This window comes from Acanthochromis polyacanthus, chromosome 22 (genome assembly GCF_021347895.1).
Source record: "Acanthochromis polyacanthus isolate Apoly-LR-REF ecotype Palm Island chromosome 22, KAUST_Apoly_ChrSc, whole genome shotgun sequence".
NCBI classification, from domain to species: domain Eukaryota; kingdom Metazoa; phylum Chordata; class Actinopteri; family Pomacentridae; genus Acanthochromis; species Acanthochromis polyacanthus.
Genome location: NC_067134.1, coordinates 2,516,684 through 2,533,580, shown reverse-complemented (window position 1 = coordinate 2,533,580; position 16,897 = coordinate 2,516,684). Strand labels below are relative to the sequence as shown.

At 37.9% G+C, this 16,897-nt stretch overlaps 1 protein-coding gene, 1 long non-coding RNA gene and 1 pseudogene across 2 annotated transcripts in view; 2 read left to right on the top strand and 1 right to left on the bottom strand.

Moving 5' to 3' along the window:
* LOC127531941 (NLR family CARD domain-containing protein 3-like) overlaps positions 1 to 16,897 on the top strand; it is a 119,478-nt gene that overhangs the window by 45,298 nt on the left and 57,283 nt on the right. The window lies entirely within an intron of this gene.
* LOC127532056 (uncharacterized) lies at positions 2,242 to 5,924 on the bottom strand. The gene is made up of 2 exons (XR_007939300.1): positions 5,774 to 5,924; positions 2,242 to 5,429 (listed from the first exon to the last, which is right to left on the bottom strand). It is a non-coding gene; the product is annotated as an uncharacterized LOC127532056 (long non-coding RNA).
* LOC127532022 (homeobox protein GBX-2-like) overlaps positions 16,730 to 16,897 on the top strand; it is a 2,755-nt pseudogene continuing 2,587 nt past the window's right edge.

Below are 16,897 nucleotides of genomic sequence, written 5' to 3'. Positions count from 1 at the left end.
GGTTAATGCTATCATCATTGAAAAAAACTGATTTCAAGAAAAAGAAAAAAACATTTCTAAATGACCACAAACTTTTGAACAGTGGTACATATTTATATAATGTCATATTTTTAATTAGACATGTAAGATGAAATGATATTGATGATAGCTCGTGTCCTTGTTTCTCTTTTAGCACACATCACACAGTATTACAATAATTAAGAACATTCAATCATCAAATACAATCATTTTCATAACAAGCTGCTGTGGAGGCAAAACCTTTTTGTTCTTTGCAATAACTCTTTTGTTCTTTTATTCAGAGCTCTGAAGGTACAGGTGACACAGAGTGCAAAGCAGTCTATGTGTCAAGTCAAACTGGAAGGAGCTGAAAACTCAAAGGAGAAGCATTTACGCACAGGTCCTACACTCAGCTGGGGAGGAACCAGTGGTGTAGTCAGTCTTATTTTTCAGTTAGCATTGCGTATACCCACTTCTAATGCTCCCTGGTGCGCATCATTCAGTAATATCTGTGTGCCAGGTCGCCCTCTTTTCCTTAAGGATGATGAAGCCATGAACAACCCTCCTCTGCCTGTAATTGGCTGGTACATGCTACCTTCACTGATTCGATTGGTTAACTTTAGGGATGAGCCAATCAGAGGCAGAGTAGGGCGGGTCATACAGAGGAAAATTTTGCTAACACCTCTGTGGCACTCCAGTTGATTGACAGGTCTGCTTGAAAGATGCGCAGAAATGCGAGGAAGTCAGAATAAACACCTTTCAAGTGAGTGGCACGTATCGAGCGAACCTACTTTCATGGACGATATAATTCTCAGGTAAGTTTTAAGGTGGTTTCCAAATGAATCATTGTTTTAAACTACTGGCAACATGACTGCACATTTCAAGGAGAGGATATTTTGTCGCCAGTGGTTAAAGCTGCATTCAATTCCAGCCATTTTCAGTACAAAAAAAATCGCTAATATTCTATTTGTAAATAAAAAATATGACGAGAAATACAGGGAATATTGGACGCGCATCGCGAGGTGCATTTCCTCAAAAATGACCTATTCGTGGATCATATACCGTCTTCAAGACATGTTTTGGACAAAATAGTTTACTGGCTTGTGTCGTCTGGCTGTCCAAGGTTGGATTATGGCCGTTTTTTGTGGAATATTTTCATCTGTGTGTAATAATGAACCCGGAAATGTGAGTCGCGCTGTGTACGTTGAAGCCGTGTATAGAGAACGGATGGATGGATATTCGTTGTTTGTCGGACAAATGTGTTTATATTACCCGCTGTGGTAATCCAGCCCGATCTCACGAGGATTCGTGAAACTGTCACGTAAATTTTTGTTTCGGCTTCGTGCGCACCAACACGATTTCGTCATGTTTTTCGTGCCGCTCACCACGAAATACACACCAATGTATTTTAAACGGCGGACTTTTCGTGCCACTCAGAACGTATTTCAAAAGAATGTGTATATTATATTTTTAATGTAAAACCGCGGCGAATCCAACGCTATATTTTGCATGACATCGTCCCTAAACATAACCCTAACCATAATCCTAACCATAACCTAACCATAACCTAACCATAAGCCGGTGGTACACTTACCAATTTGCATAGGAATTTCAAGAATGTCCGGCGGCCGGCGGCCGCAAACGCGATCACACAAGCAGTATACGCCGACGGACAGCTTAGATCGTCATGAATCCGCCGGTATAAACCACTTTCAGATGTGATTACCACAGCGAAAAACATTTCGTGGTGAGCGGCACGAAAAACATGACGAAATCGTGTTGGTGCGCACGAAACCGAAACTAAAACTTACGTGACAGTTTCACGAATCCCCGTGAGACCGGGTTGGGTAATCACATCTGAAAGTGGTTTATACCGGCGGATTCATGAGAATCTAAGCTTTCCATCGGCGTGTAGTGTTTGTATAATCACGTTTGCAGTTTCAGACATTTAGCAAATTGCTTATGCAGATCTCAAAGTGTACCGCGGACGGGACACTGAAGAGCAACTGAAGCGCAACGGGTTAAACTGAGTGTTGGGGCGAGTCTGACTAACGTTTTGAAAGGCTAACGTTATTCTAACGTAAGTCTGAAGCTCGCTAGATTGGGATAATGTGGGAAAACCTCTCGGCTGGTAGTTGATTTTAAAGTAAGTAAAAACACAAGAATGGGGACAGGTAGTTTAAGATTCGACCTTAAACAATATTGAGGTTTTATTCATGATGAAATATGAACAAGGATGCACTGTCAACTTCATATTTGAAGTATTTTATTTAAATAAATGTTCAAAAGTAACTGAAACACCATGTTTGCCTCATGATAAATACATGTTACATTAATCCAGTTTGCTTGTGTGACCAGTAATAACTACAAACTGCTCCTAATCAAGTCATGATAATTTTATAATAGTGGGCAAGTAGAAATGACTGAAACAAATTGAATAGAGTAGTCTTCTATGTCACTCTTTCTAAAACAGGGCGTTTTTCTGGACAAATTTTTAAAAAAAAGGTGAAAATTAAGAGTATACCCACTTCTCCAGGGACCACTACACCACTGCTACACACTATCCCTACACTACCGAGTGTCACTCCAAAGAAGTCACACTCGCAGCTGTGGAGGGCACTTTAATTGAAGGGGAGGGTATAAATACGATCGTCAGGAATGGGACGCCCTGTCGCCTCACCGGAAAACGGAAGACGTCATCGCCATGGTAACACAAAGACGCCTACTGTGCATGGCTGTAGCACTGTGGCACAGGTTGCAGGCAATGATGTAGGGGCTACATTCTGCTTCAAATAATTTGAAGTCATCCCACATGTTTTCCAATCCTATTACCTGGCATTTCAAATCCAACAAATGAATGAATAAATGAATTCTGTCAGTTCCGTTCAAATTTTAAGGTGTCAGGGGGTGCACAATTAAATCAAACATCAGCAGAGAAGATTTGTTTCTTTTGTTTTATCTTTTTTCACCACTCTTTTTGTGATGTTCTGTCAGTGTGAAAAAGGCGTGGGAGAAATAATGGACGCATGTGGAACTTAGATCAATATGTTTGTTTCCTCCTCCATTTCGACGTTGCACTTCCTGAAAAAGTTGTCCAGAGTGAGCATCGATGCAGAATCGCTATTTAAGGGCTGAACAGTCCACTATCCCTGCGCACGACGCGGTTTGGGACGGCCCTTAATATGGAGGACCCTCCGGGGGAACGCGCAAACGGAGGGGTAGTGTGTAGGGATAGTGTGTAGGGGGCGCTTTGGGACTGAGCCCTATTGTGTTTCCACTCCGTGTTCCTGCCACGCCTGCAGGATGACCTTCATACTTGTGGCAGTGGTTGGACAATCATCCAATCAGAACGCAGAGCCACATGACACCCAACCAGCTGTGGGTGCTGGGTCGCACACATCACCCAATTCCTGGAGCAGAAAACACAGAGCTACATGCAAATACAATGTGATTTGAACCAAAACATTGATTCTTGTGTTTTAACAATATTAGAGGGCAAGAAAAGTGAACAGAGAGTCAGAAGTCCCTCACTGGAAGACAATTTCTGACAAGAAAAACCTCCAGCAAGAAGTCAAAGGATGCTTTTCCTCACATTAAGTCTCTTCCTTACTGGAGCCGCTGAGAACTTGGACATTGCTGCGTAATTTCTACTGAGAAACTGTTCCAAACAAGAACATGAGTGTTGTTTCCAGAGCAGTTGTGGCCTGTGTTAGGACCATCTGAAAGACAACGTTACAACTGCAACAATGGAGCACTGATGCTGGAATCAGAGATTGAGGTTTTTCAACAGTGGAACTCCGTTTCAAAAAACTTTTTAAAATCATAAACTATGGATATTTCTAATGGTATCTATGAAATATTAGCTCAGTATGTCAGATACTTTCTTAGAGGTTTTTCAGTGGACTGTAGATCCAGTTTCACTCATTTTTATTTTCTCACATTGAAATTTGAGGCTGTTTGAAGATGAATATCCCAAGAGCAATTCTAGATAAAAGCCTGAAACCTTCACTTGTTTGTCTTGTTAACATCAGCAGATCAGATTGCTGTTAAATACAGCAGTGGAAAAAAGTTTTTGGACATCCCATACATTTGTGAAATACTGCATTAAGAATCACTTTGAGGTCTTCAAGAGTCATTTATTTAGGTACAATCATAAAACTAAACACATCCAAAAAAAAAACATTAAAAACTGAAAATTGACTGGTTCCATAAAATGAGAAATTTGGTAGAATTTAGTTTTGTTAGTTTTCCTTGTAAACAACAAACCAAATAAATATCATTAACCACGCCTGACGAACGTCAGTGGGGTTACTGCATTCGCTTCGGTATGTGGCTGGCTGGCTGGGTAAGTATGTATGTATGTATGTAGGTATGTGGCGAGGTATGTCCGGTCAGATATCTCTGCAAGTGCTGAAGTCAGGATAATCAAACTTTACACTGAAGATTAGTCTAAGGTCCCCTGCTCACTTGTGGAGTTACAGGTCAGCAGATCAAGTAGGAAGGGATATGTGTAGCATGATCAAAACTGATACATATTGCATCATTTGTATAGGGAAGACAGGATTTTCGCCAGTAGAGGGCGTGGTTCTGGCCTCTACTGAGGGCTCGTCTAGTTTGTGTCTTTCTGATGCAGCCACACCCTTAGAAACACACACAAAAAAAGACTTAAATATTTCATGATAATCTTTAAGATGTGTAAAAATTTTCAGGGTGCCTGAAAACTTTTATCCCTCATTTTATCTGTCAAAGCATGAAAATGTGCCGTTATAAAAACGCCACCATCTCCAGACACATATATGTGGTCATGGTTCCATGATGCCAATGTCATGCTAATGACTGGATGCAGCTAATTTACAAAGAAATTATTCTAAACTACATGTCAGCTTTCAAAGATTGGACTTTTCATCCAACACTTCATGTTTTTTTATATTTCAACTCACACATAATCAGAGATTAGTTGATCTACTTGTTCAATATTAGAGATTCTTCATAGATAGATAGATAGATAGGGTTAACAAATTCACCCTGCTGCTCACTGCCACCATCCAGACGTCTATCCCTCTACCACTGATAATAACTGAGTAACCACTTTGAATGGTATAATTAATTTACCAGTCACGTCTGTTAACGACAGCTTTCCTCTTAATGGATTTTGCAACGAAGCAACGAAGACACTAAACAAGAAATTAGACCTGAATTCTGTGAAGCCGGATCTCAAGGACTTAAAGTTTGTGGAGGACTTCATGAACTTTTACTGAACCCTGCATGGACAAATCTTCTTGGCAGAGGTTCAGTCTGTGTCCAGTGTGCATACGCTGGTGTCATTGTAGGGTTCCCTGTTGGCTGGACATTGGTCCAGACTGGTCAAAGCAGCACTGTTCACCATTGGCAGAGTGCTGACAAGTCTGAGGGTTTTGTCCATCTGTTCCGTTCTGCTTGGAAAACAAACACACAGAGAACGTCAGTGTTTCCTGCAGCATTGAAGAACTGATGCCTTGCCCGAGATAGACAGCACCCCAAATGACATCTGAAGACACTTTTACCTGTTGGAATTTAACATTCAGTTAACTGATTACGTCAGAATTCCTAATCTAACCTACATCCCCAGATTAACCTGGACCAGATTTCTGTATCAAAACAAATACAGGTTAGACTGAACATAATGTGATAATGTGTTAACAGAACAAAACATTTTTGAAACAATTTTGCAGCAATATCAAAAATTATCCAATACAGAATTGTGTGTACACTGTGACTCAGACCAATCTTTACATACCTCACTGTGACACTGATTGAATGCTTTCTTTCTGGTGTGGATCTGCTGGTGTTGTTTCAGGGAACCCAAAGTTGTAAAAGTCTTCTTACACTCATCACATCTGTATGGTCTCTCCCCAGTGTGGACACATTGGTGAACTTTGAGGTTTGCATTGTAGCATGTAGCGTTTCCCACACTGGTCGCAAAGGTATGGTTTAACCCAGTGTGGGGTCACTTCATGAGCTTTTAACTGTGAGTAAAGTACAAATGGTTTGCCACAGTGATCACACACATACACATCATGTCCAGTGTGGATGCCGTTGGTGACATTTTAAGCTCTGTTGGTGTTTGAAAGATTTTTCACAGGAGTCACAGTGGTACCGCTTTTCTACCAGAATGGGGCATTGATGGATCAACAACTGTTCATGTTGAGTAATGGTTTTCACACACTGATCACAGTTGAATGGTTTAACTCCACTGTGAATGAGTTGATGTCTTCTTAAGTTACTCTTCCGAGTAAAAGCCTTTCCACACTGATCACAGCTGAATGGTTTAACTTCACTGTGAATGAGTTGATGATCTCTTAACCTTGTCTTGTGAGTAAAAGGTTGATTTTTTGGTTGGATTTTATTGGTTTTATGCCTCATTTTGCTGATTTTATCTATCTCATTTTGTAATTTAATGCCTCATTTTGATTTTTGTCCCATTTTCTCCATTTAATGTTTTTGGTCAATGTTTGTGTCTGCATTTTGTTGATTTTGTCAGGTTTTTGCTTTTTTTTCACGTCTTTTTTGCTGTTTTTGTCTTTCTTTCCAATATCTTTTGTGTCAATTGGTTTGATGTTTTGTCATATTTTGCTCATTTTTGTGTGCTCTTGCTGCCCCGTTGTTGATGCCGTTGATGGTTTCTGCATCTATTTTGGTCTTTTTTGTCTGGTATTGTTGTTTTTGGGTGTTTTAGGTCACATTTAGTCACTTTAACCCAGAAACAGTGGAGGCAGCTGAACTTCGTCTTTGCATTTGTGTGGTTTTTTTTGGCCGGCTGAGCAGCTCAGCGTCTCGGTTCAGTCGCAGGTGGGTTCACTGACTCCGAATAACTCCGCACTTTTCTGCTCCTCACCTTAATCCAATTACTCCTCCGTAAGAAAGACGCGCGAGCAGGAAGAGGTGACGAGCTGCACTCATGTATGTATCTGTTAAACATTCTTGATCCTGAAGGGAAAGCGTCGGCGTCAATCACAGCCGGCGCACACAAGCCGGCTCCCGGGTTTCTGTCAAACACGTCTCGACACAAAAGCAGCCGCTGGGCTCCAGAGGATGTTCAGCTTTAAAAGAAAATCCACCACTCACTAAGCAGAATTGCAGGTTTTTCAGCTTTCTAGACGGTCCTTGAACTACCTCATCTGTCAGCAACAACAACCAACCAGAAGCTCCTTTACTCGACTTGTTCTTTTTTAAAAAAATCCCCACAAACCAAATTTTTGCTTTGATGAGATTTTGTAAAAAACAAAAATTCTAGTTATTCAACACAAATATGAAGCTTACAACAATCTCAGCTGTGACAAACAATCCAGCTGGCAAAAATTCAGGAACCTCAGGGAACTTTTCACAGAGGGACGACGAGACGGTGTGGAAAAAATCCACAAAGTTAAAATCAAAAACGACTAAATGTTCAGCTAAGATAATATCCAAAACAGACGTGAAAACTGCATGAAGAGATGCAACATTATAATAAAAGACAAGAAATGACGCACAAATAGGTTAAAATGACCTAACCAACCACAGAAAACGGAAAAACGCAGCAAATGCGATGAATGATGATCAAATGGTAACACAAAAACAAACTAGAAACGGAGACACAATGACCACAAAACAGTTAAAAATGACCAAAAGAGGCAAAAAATTGACCACAGAGAGCAAAACAGCATAGGATTAAACAACCACAAACGTGTAAAAACATCACCACAAACATCACACCCGCTGTGTAAAAATGACAAACAAAACAAAAATGAGACAAAGTGCAAGCAAGTGATCAAATATGTGACGCAAGAGACGAAATGGGCACAAAATGCGCAATAAAATTCATCACAAAATGACCACGAGAGTGTGTGTAGGAACCAATCAGAGACAATTCTGCAGCAAAGAGAAGCAAGACGATTAAGCTGTGACAAAAACTTAAAAAAATTAAATGAGCACAAAAGACAAAATGACAACAAAGAGATTGCATTTGTGTCATTTTATGTCCTCATTTGGTGAAATTTTATTGTCTGTTTTTAATTTTTATAGTCGTTTTGTTGGTTTTATGTCTCATTTTGTTGAATTTATTGTCTCATTTTTGTTCAACTTTATGTCTAATTTTGTTCATTATTTTTATGTCGTAATTTTTGCTGATTTATTAATTGTTCACATTTTTGGTTCATTTCCAATGTCTTATTTTGTTGATTTTATGTCTCAAATGAGGCCAGTACCAAAAAGTGATCAAAGACAGCGTTAAAAGATACAACACATAAAAGCTGAAATGTGACCAAAAGCACCATGAGTTGATGCTAAGATCCATGTAATGGTGTGTATTAGTTTTGGTTCTTGTGTCTAAAGTGTGCAGTCATATCAGTGAACATGTCAGGTTTCTCTGGTCAGATATGGACTCTGTGTGGTGTTAAAGATGCATGGACGGTTGAGTGTTTCTGTAGAACCTACAGACCCACTTGAAACCTGCTGCTGCTTATAAAGCTGCAGCTTCACTGTCGCACTGATTGATCTGTGGACGTTCCGTCCTTTCAGTCAGGGACGTTTCATCCTGATGCATCAACAACAGGAAGCTGTGCAGTTTAGTCCTCCAGTGTTGTTTTACACTTCGGGTCTGCTCACTTTAAGAAGCCCAATCATCCTTCAGACTAAAACAGACAGATTCAGAGTAGTGACGTATAATAATCACCACAATTTTCAGCTAAAATTAACCACAAAGACGACGCAAAATGTGCAAAAATATCTGCAGATGCACATTTAAAGCAAAAATTAATATTAAGAATGCAAAAAAGAAAGACCAGAGAGATGAGAACAACCTAAATGTGTGACACAAATAGAAAAAAATTCACACTATGAATGTAAAATGAATCAAAGTTGATACTAACGAACCACAAAGACACACAAAATAGACCGGATACTACGTGATGCATCGTCCTGCAGTGAGCAGCGGAGGAGGGATGTATGATGACCAAAACAAACACAAAGAGACACAAAACGATGCCAAATATCATTAAAAGAGAAACTGAACTGCAGATTGAATCTGAACTGATAACCACCAGCATGCAGCAACAGCAGCTTCAGGTAAAGTTCAGGGAAGCTGAAACGCAGGTGAAGTCTCCGTGTAAAGCAGCTGTTTTCCTGGTTGCTAATTTCGTCCCGGCCGGCGAGGTCAGGGCATTTTGGGAGCTATCTCTGGGGCATTCTGGGGCAGTTTGGGGCTAATCAAGACCGCTAGTTTACGGCCTCCAAAACAAGAAGATCATTTATCACATAGCTGCTGTCCAAAGTCTCCTCCTCCCCTCCGAAGATCCTTCTTTCTGCAGCACTCAAGCTGAATGTCATGTATGGTGCCTCATCATACCGCCACCTGATATAACATCAGTGCTCTCTTTTACTGCTGTTACTGTTTTAGCAGCTGTGCTTGAGGTTAGATTTTCTGTCACTGAGGTTTACTACAAACAAGATACAAAACGCCAAAATGAGACCATAAATACTACTGAAAAGAGACCAATAAATGACGCAAAATGGGCACCAACTGACCAAAAAAATGAACAAAACAACAAAAAGGTGACACAAAAAATAGCCCTAAATGGCAACAAAAAAAGATGAAAAACACCAAAATGAGACATAATAAAACTCCTTTGTTCTATTCTACGGTTTATTTTGTTGTCTTATTTTCTTGTTGTTTTGAAGTCTAACTGTGCATCCTATAAATGTTTTGCACTATTTTTCTCTGTGTTTAATTTTAGAGCCAAATTTTTGGTTCTTCTTCTTATGTCAGCCACTTAATGTTGAATTTTTTCTGGATTTTCGATGGAGTTTTAAGTTTTTCATTTTTTCACATCACATGCTGTTTTATGGTGTTCTTTTTTTTTTGTCATTTTTTCGTGGATTCTTATTTTTTGTTTTTTGTGTCAACTATTTTGGGCATCATTTCCAACACTTGTAGTCTTTTTCTTATGGTTCATTTTTGTGAACTTCTTAAATTTTACCCTTTTTTCTAATCCCTTTTTGTGGCTGGGCTTAAATTTGGTAAAATTTGTGCCTCATTGTTGCTTTTTCATCTCTTTGGTGTTGGTTCTGCATCACATTTATGTTGTGTTTCATGTTTTGAGATGCTGTGCATCATTTTCATGGTTAATGTGAGGAGTTCTCTCAGGCTGCATCCTGGAGCCGTCATCATTTAAAATGTTACATTCTTATTATTCATTCATTTGTTAGACAAACGTTTTTAAAAGTCCTGCTTCGAGGTCGGAGGGAGGGAACTGAATCTGAATTCCAGCGTCGACCCCTAGAGGAAGAAGCGTTAGCCACATTAGCATTAGCGATGCTAACAGTGGCTGACTCTAAATCAGAACAGCTGATCACATTAAATCTGAGACATAAAAACAGAACCCTTTGTGTTTTATCTTTCTGATCTGTTAAGAAAAAAAATGCACCTTTAAATTCAACACTTGTTTTTATGAATTTGACAGATTAACTTTAAAAACTTGTTTTTATTTTTTTAAAAGTCACTAAAAATTATTCGGTTACAGTCCTTAAACACGCATCATGTGTGATTTTTCAGTTTCCCTCGGAAAAATTAAAAACAATCTATTAGTTTAAAAATCAACACTGAAAAATGCTAGGCGTTGTTTTTATTGATTTTTGTCCGCTTATTTGCACTCATTTTGTGTATTTTTGCCATGCTTTTCATGTCATTTTTGCATCTTTGTTGTTATTTTTACAGCAGTTTTAGCATATTTTGCGTCTTTTGTCACTATTCATTCTGTTATTTTTTTCAGTCTTTTCTGTGTTCTGCGGTCAATTTTGCAGTAATGTTTTTGCACCTTTCCAAGTGTCACTTTTTGTGCGTTAATTTGGTGCCATGCTTTTGTGGTGTATTTGTCATTTTTGAAACCCTTTTGTTATTTTTAATATCTTACTTTTGCATGTCTGTGTCATTTTGGTGTAATTTTAAAAATTTTTTGTCTGTGCCTCATTTAACCATTCAGTTTTCGCCATATTCCCAAGTGTCTTTGTATCATTTTTGTGTGAATTTTCATCTTTCATGTCATGGTTTTTGCATGTTTTGTGTACAGTTTTTTTTTTTTTTTTTTTTATTTCAGCTTCTGATATTTTTTGCTTCTTTTTTGTGATATTTCTGCTTGTTATTTTTTCAATTCTTTTGTTGTGTCCTCGGGATCATTCTTTTGTTCAATTTTTTGTCCTATCTTTTCCATGTCATTTTTGCATCTTTGTGTCTATTTGTTGTCATTTTGAGCAGCTTTTGTGTTATGTGAGTTTGTTCTCTTTGATTCTTTGTGTGTCTTTGTGTGACTTTTGTGTAAAGTTTTGTGCATCTTTTTCCAATGTCATTTTTGCAGGTCTGAGATTATATTTTAATCATAACTTTGCATGTCTTATTTTTCCCTCACTCACTTTTCAGAGCTCAGATCCTGTGAAAGAACATCTGTTGTTGTTTTCCCACTGAAGCTTCCATCATCATCTTCATCCATCATCATCATCATCATCATCCATGGCGACCTTGACCCCGCCTTTCAATCCTGCTCTGATCATGCGGACCAATCAGCTGCTGACCTATGGCCCCGCCCCGTCACTCCAGGAAACCAATCAAACACCAATCAGGCACTCGTCTCTGGTTGACCCGATTTTTTATCGGTCAAGTGTGACCCCGGAACGAGGGAAATAAAAAGCACAGGCTTGCTGAATTGGTACCTCGAACGAAACTAAATTTGTAGAAGAAAACCCTATTGGTTGATGTTGGAAGGAGATTGCATAGGTTTCTAACACGGATAGTCAAGGCGGATTAACACGCCGACGCTGACTGGCCCCAGCTTTAATCACATCAGGACGAATGAGGCGGAAAATATGACCAGCGACCACGGTCAGGTTTTACAAAACTCGCCAACAAAGACACAAATGAGACGCGAAAACTACAAAAGTCATTAAAAAAATGACCTCAGAGGACAAAACAGAGCACAAAACACACAACACAACATAAATGCAGACACAAAGTATCATTAAAGAGAACAAAAAATCATCAAAATAAAGACCGAAAAAATGGCTGCAACTGATCGCAAAATGATCAAAATGTGACACAAAGGACAAATATGTGAAAATAAATTCAGGCAAAATGGGACAAAAACAACCATAAAGGATAAAAATGAGCACATGGTAGAAAAGATGGAAGACGACTAAATTTACAGTCTCAAACTGACCAAAAATAAGACACAAACACTCAGAAACACCTTATATGACTAAAATAGGGCAGAATACTTCTGAGAGCCAAACTGCAATTAAAAATAATGCAAAACCAGCTAAATGAAACATAAATAAAAAAATGACCAAAAACGCAACATCAACTTGACAAAAGAGAGCACAAAATGACAAAATAGCAACTAAAGATTCAAACCACGCCAAATGTGACAACAAAAATACCATAAAATGTGTGAAAAATTTACTAAAAAGAGACCAAAATGACCTCAGAGAGACACACATGGGAGAAACACAATCCACTTTATCAAAAACGCGACAGCAAAAAACGAAAAAATGCGAACTAAATTAAGCAATCTATCAGCTGTTTGACCACAACAGGAACCTGAAAATGGCGACAAAAAAATGCAAAAACCAACCCATTGATAAAAAATTTGGATCAAAGATTGGACGAACAACCAAAATGAGACACAAAACCACGCACAAAAAACACACAAAAATGACAACGCCAAGAACATGCAAAACAATCCTAAACAGATGAGGAAAAACAATAAAACAACAACTGAGAGACACACAATTTTGACTGAAAGACACAACAGAACACACACAGACAAAAAGACACAGAATTAACAACGACACACAAACACGACGTGAAACAAATTAACAAAAATGGGTACAAAGAATTTACTCAAACAAGAACAAAAAAACAAACAAAAACAAAACGAAGTAAACGGCAGAAACAGCATAATATATGACATAAACAACATAAAAGTGACAGTACAACAGTGAACATCAGTAAACAACAGAAATGTGACCGTAAACAATATAAATGTGACTGTAAAATCACATAACCACAGAAACATGACAGTAACAACCAATAAGGAAGAGAAATGTGACAATAAACATCAGTAAACCAACATAAACATGAACAGTAACACAAAACAACAAATGTGAGAAGTAACCAACAAAACACAAACATGAACAGTAAACACAAAAAGGAAGAGAAATGTTGACATAAATCATAACAAACTACACGGTAACAAATACAACAAATTAAATACAACACAACTAAAGTAACAACAGGAGAATGTAAATACACATACAAATAAACTGAGTAAACATGGAAGAGAAATGTGACAATAAACATCAGTAAACAACATAAACATGACAGTAACAACAAAAGGAAGAGAAATGTGACAGTAAACATCAATAAACATCAGTAAACAAAAGGAATTAGCAATAAAACACAAAAAAAAAAAATACCAGTAACAACAGAAACATGACAGTAAAACATTAAACAACATAGACGTGGCTGATAACATCAGTAAACGACATGTCACATCACTAAACGATGAGACTTTTTCCTGTGAGAACACAGTTTTTAGAAACAAAGATCTTTTGAGACGTTTAATTGGAATCAAGAGACGGAAGGAGGAGAGGCTCTAGATTGTTTACTTTGTTTAGCTATTAGCTGGACTTCTGTTCTGGTTTTGAGTTTAGTTTGTTTATTTACCTTGTTTTATCTGAGTTTTAGCTGCATCTTGTTTGTGTTTACATTTTTTGTTCACTTAGGATTTTAAGTTGTTTTATTTTTCAAATTTTGTTTGTTCTGGTTTTTATTGTTTGTTGTTTATTTGTCTGAGTATTTGTTTGTTATTGTGTTTGTTTGTTTGTTTGTTTGTCGGGTTCCTGAACTTCCGTCACACTTTCATTAAAAAAATTTAAATCCTAAATTCACCAAAATCCATTTTTAAACACAAAATGACAAGAATGAGAGAAATGGCAAATACCACAAACCTGACAAAAGATACACAAAATGACGCAAAATAGTAAAACAATAAAATTACTGAAAATTGGCAGTTCAACATGCATTATTTTGCAGATATTTTTTACAGTTTGTTCATACTTTGTTGATATTACTGTTTTAAAACATATTTTACAGACATTGTGCGAATATTTTTTTTTCAGTTTCTTTAAAGTATTTTACAGGTATATTTCTGACATTTTTAACAGATTTTAACTCTTCTACAAGATATTTGCTGATATTTTTTCAGTTTTTTAACATCTTCTACACAGATATTTTTCTGATAGTTTTACATTGTTTAACATATTTTACAGATATTTGCTGATATTTTTCAGTTTTTTTTTTACGTTTTTTACCGATGTATGATTTTTTTAAGCAGTGTTTTTAACAATATTTTACGTATATTTGCTGTATATTTTTTTACAGTTTTTAACATATTTCACAGAATATTTGCTACTACTTTTACAGTTTTTATGCATTTTAATAGATATTTGTTGGATATGTTGACAATTTTTAATCGTATTTACAGATATTTTCATATTTTTAGATTTTATAAATTTATTTTACAGATTTAATAAAGGTAAACCCTCTGTGTTGAGTGCCAGATGAGTTAATTGATCAATAATTGGAATGAATATCGGATAAAATCGGCGTCTTCCAGTTTTCCATGAGGAATCCAATCAGACCGAGATCATTCAGAGCTTTAATTCGCTCCATCAGACAAACTAAGAGCAGCTCAGCATCAATCACAGCCGTGCACGCCCGCCGTGCACACCCACCGTGCACGGCCCGCCGTGCACGCCCGCAGCTAATATAGGAATCCTCTGCGCTCATAAATTATCCAGTTTTAATTAACAACATGGATTATGAATTGGACTGTGATTTAATTTAAAGTTCTGCGAAAAAAAAAAAAGCGCGCAGCGACATTTATTACAGAGAAAAGAAGAAAAACTGATTTACTGACAAACCCCCACGAAGTTCTGGCCTCAGAAGATACCAGCAGATGATCTTGTTTTCTCTGTTCTAAAAACTGGAAATATATGCAGAAACTGGTCCTCCTTAGGGGATTTTTATCTGCCAAATCCCAGACTAAAAGTTTACACACATCTTGTGTTTTACCAAACAATAAAAAAAATAAAAAATCTGCTAAATCAGCTACAGTTTGGTAAATATTTTGAGTTTGTGTTGGAAAAAATGTAAAAAAAATATTAATTTTAACATTTTTTTCTGCTAAAATCCCAGATTAAAAGTTTGACAAATGTGTATTTTACAAATAAATTTAAAAAAAATCAAAGAATCTGCTCATTTAGAACATTTATTTCAACTAAAATCCATTGCAATTCGGTAAATATATTTGAAGTTTACATCCATAAAAAGTAAATTTGATTTTTTTAACTTGGGCTAAAATCATTACTATATACAGGTAAAAAATGTGGTTTTTGCAATAAAGGAAAATTCATCAATTTACAACAATATTTCTAATAATCACAACAAAACCTGTGGAAAAAATTTTGAGTTTTTACTGATAAAAAGCAAAAATCGATCATTAACTCCACTGTTAATAAAAAATGAAAGAATAATCTGCCAGAAAGCTTTAAAAAACTTTCTGTTCAATAAAGAATTTTCTTGTTTTTTCTGATTTAATTCATTTGTATAAATACAGATTTTAAGATTTGTTTATCAGTTTTTGAACTGATTTTAAATCTTTAATTTTTAATCACAGTGAGAAAATGACCTGTAGTGGAAAAACTCAGTCAACAGGATTTAAAATGATCCAACAGGGAGAAAAAATGGTCCAGCAGTGAAGAAAAAATTGGCAAGAGCAAAAGAAAAATGGTTGGCTACAGTGAAGAAAATGGAGTAAATAGTGCAATAAAAAAAAATAACCAAAGAAGTTAAAATGAACTGACAGGGAAGAAAAATTTGCAATCAGTGAGGAAAAAATGAGAAAAACAGTGAAGAAAAAATGACCCGTGGTATAAAAAAATAACCACAGGAGTTAAAATGAACCCAACAGGGGAAAAAAAAGGGCAACAGGGGAGAAATGTTTGCCTATGTGAGTTAAAACGAGCTGACAGTGAGAAAACTGAGTTAAGTGGATTAAAAAAAACAACTGAGTTAAATCGTCTAGAGAGAAAAAATCTGGAGCACAGTGAAAGGAAACGAGCATAAAGTGTCTAAATGAACACCAGAAGATAAAACCTCCAGGAATCCTGCATCAGTTCTTTCTCTACTTTTCGTTTCTAATCACTGTTGTTTGTTTGTTTTTGTTTGTTCCTGTTTTTTTAAATTTATTTTTTCCTCCAGTTTGTTTTTCTGAGTTTCCACCCGGAGGCTACGTCATCTCCGCGGCCAATCGCGGGCAGAGCGCGGCGCAGGGGGGGGCATCGCGCAGAAGGGAGCGCAATTTAAATCGTGGAGCTTCCGGAGAGACGCTAGACACGACAGCCAGCCGGGCCGCCGAATCCCCCGCTGCGACCTCCAGCCGGCAGAGCCGCTAGCGCAGCCGACCGCTCCTCCTCAGTGGCGCAAACTGGATGTTATTTGCGGAACTCGGACAGCGTCTCTCTGTCCTTCCTGCTCTCTCGGCTGCCATGGATTGGTTTCCTCTGAGCGGATTATTTAACTCCCGCGCGGCTCATCCGGGCTCCCGCCAGCCCGGCCCCCAGGCGGCTGCCTGTTCCGGCCCGGCAGAGCTCCAGAGGCGGTCCTATGAGCGCAGCCTTCGGCCCGTTCTTCATGGTGGATCAGCGGCCACTCGGAATAGCAGACCACCGCTTCAGCATCGACTCTCTGATCGGAGGGGCTCCGCGCCCAGCCCGGGACACTTTCGTCTACACCGGATACCCGCATGTTCAATGTGCCCTAGGTAATCCCGGT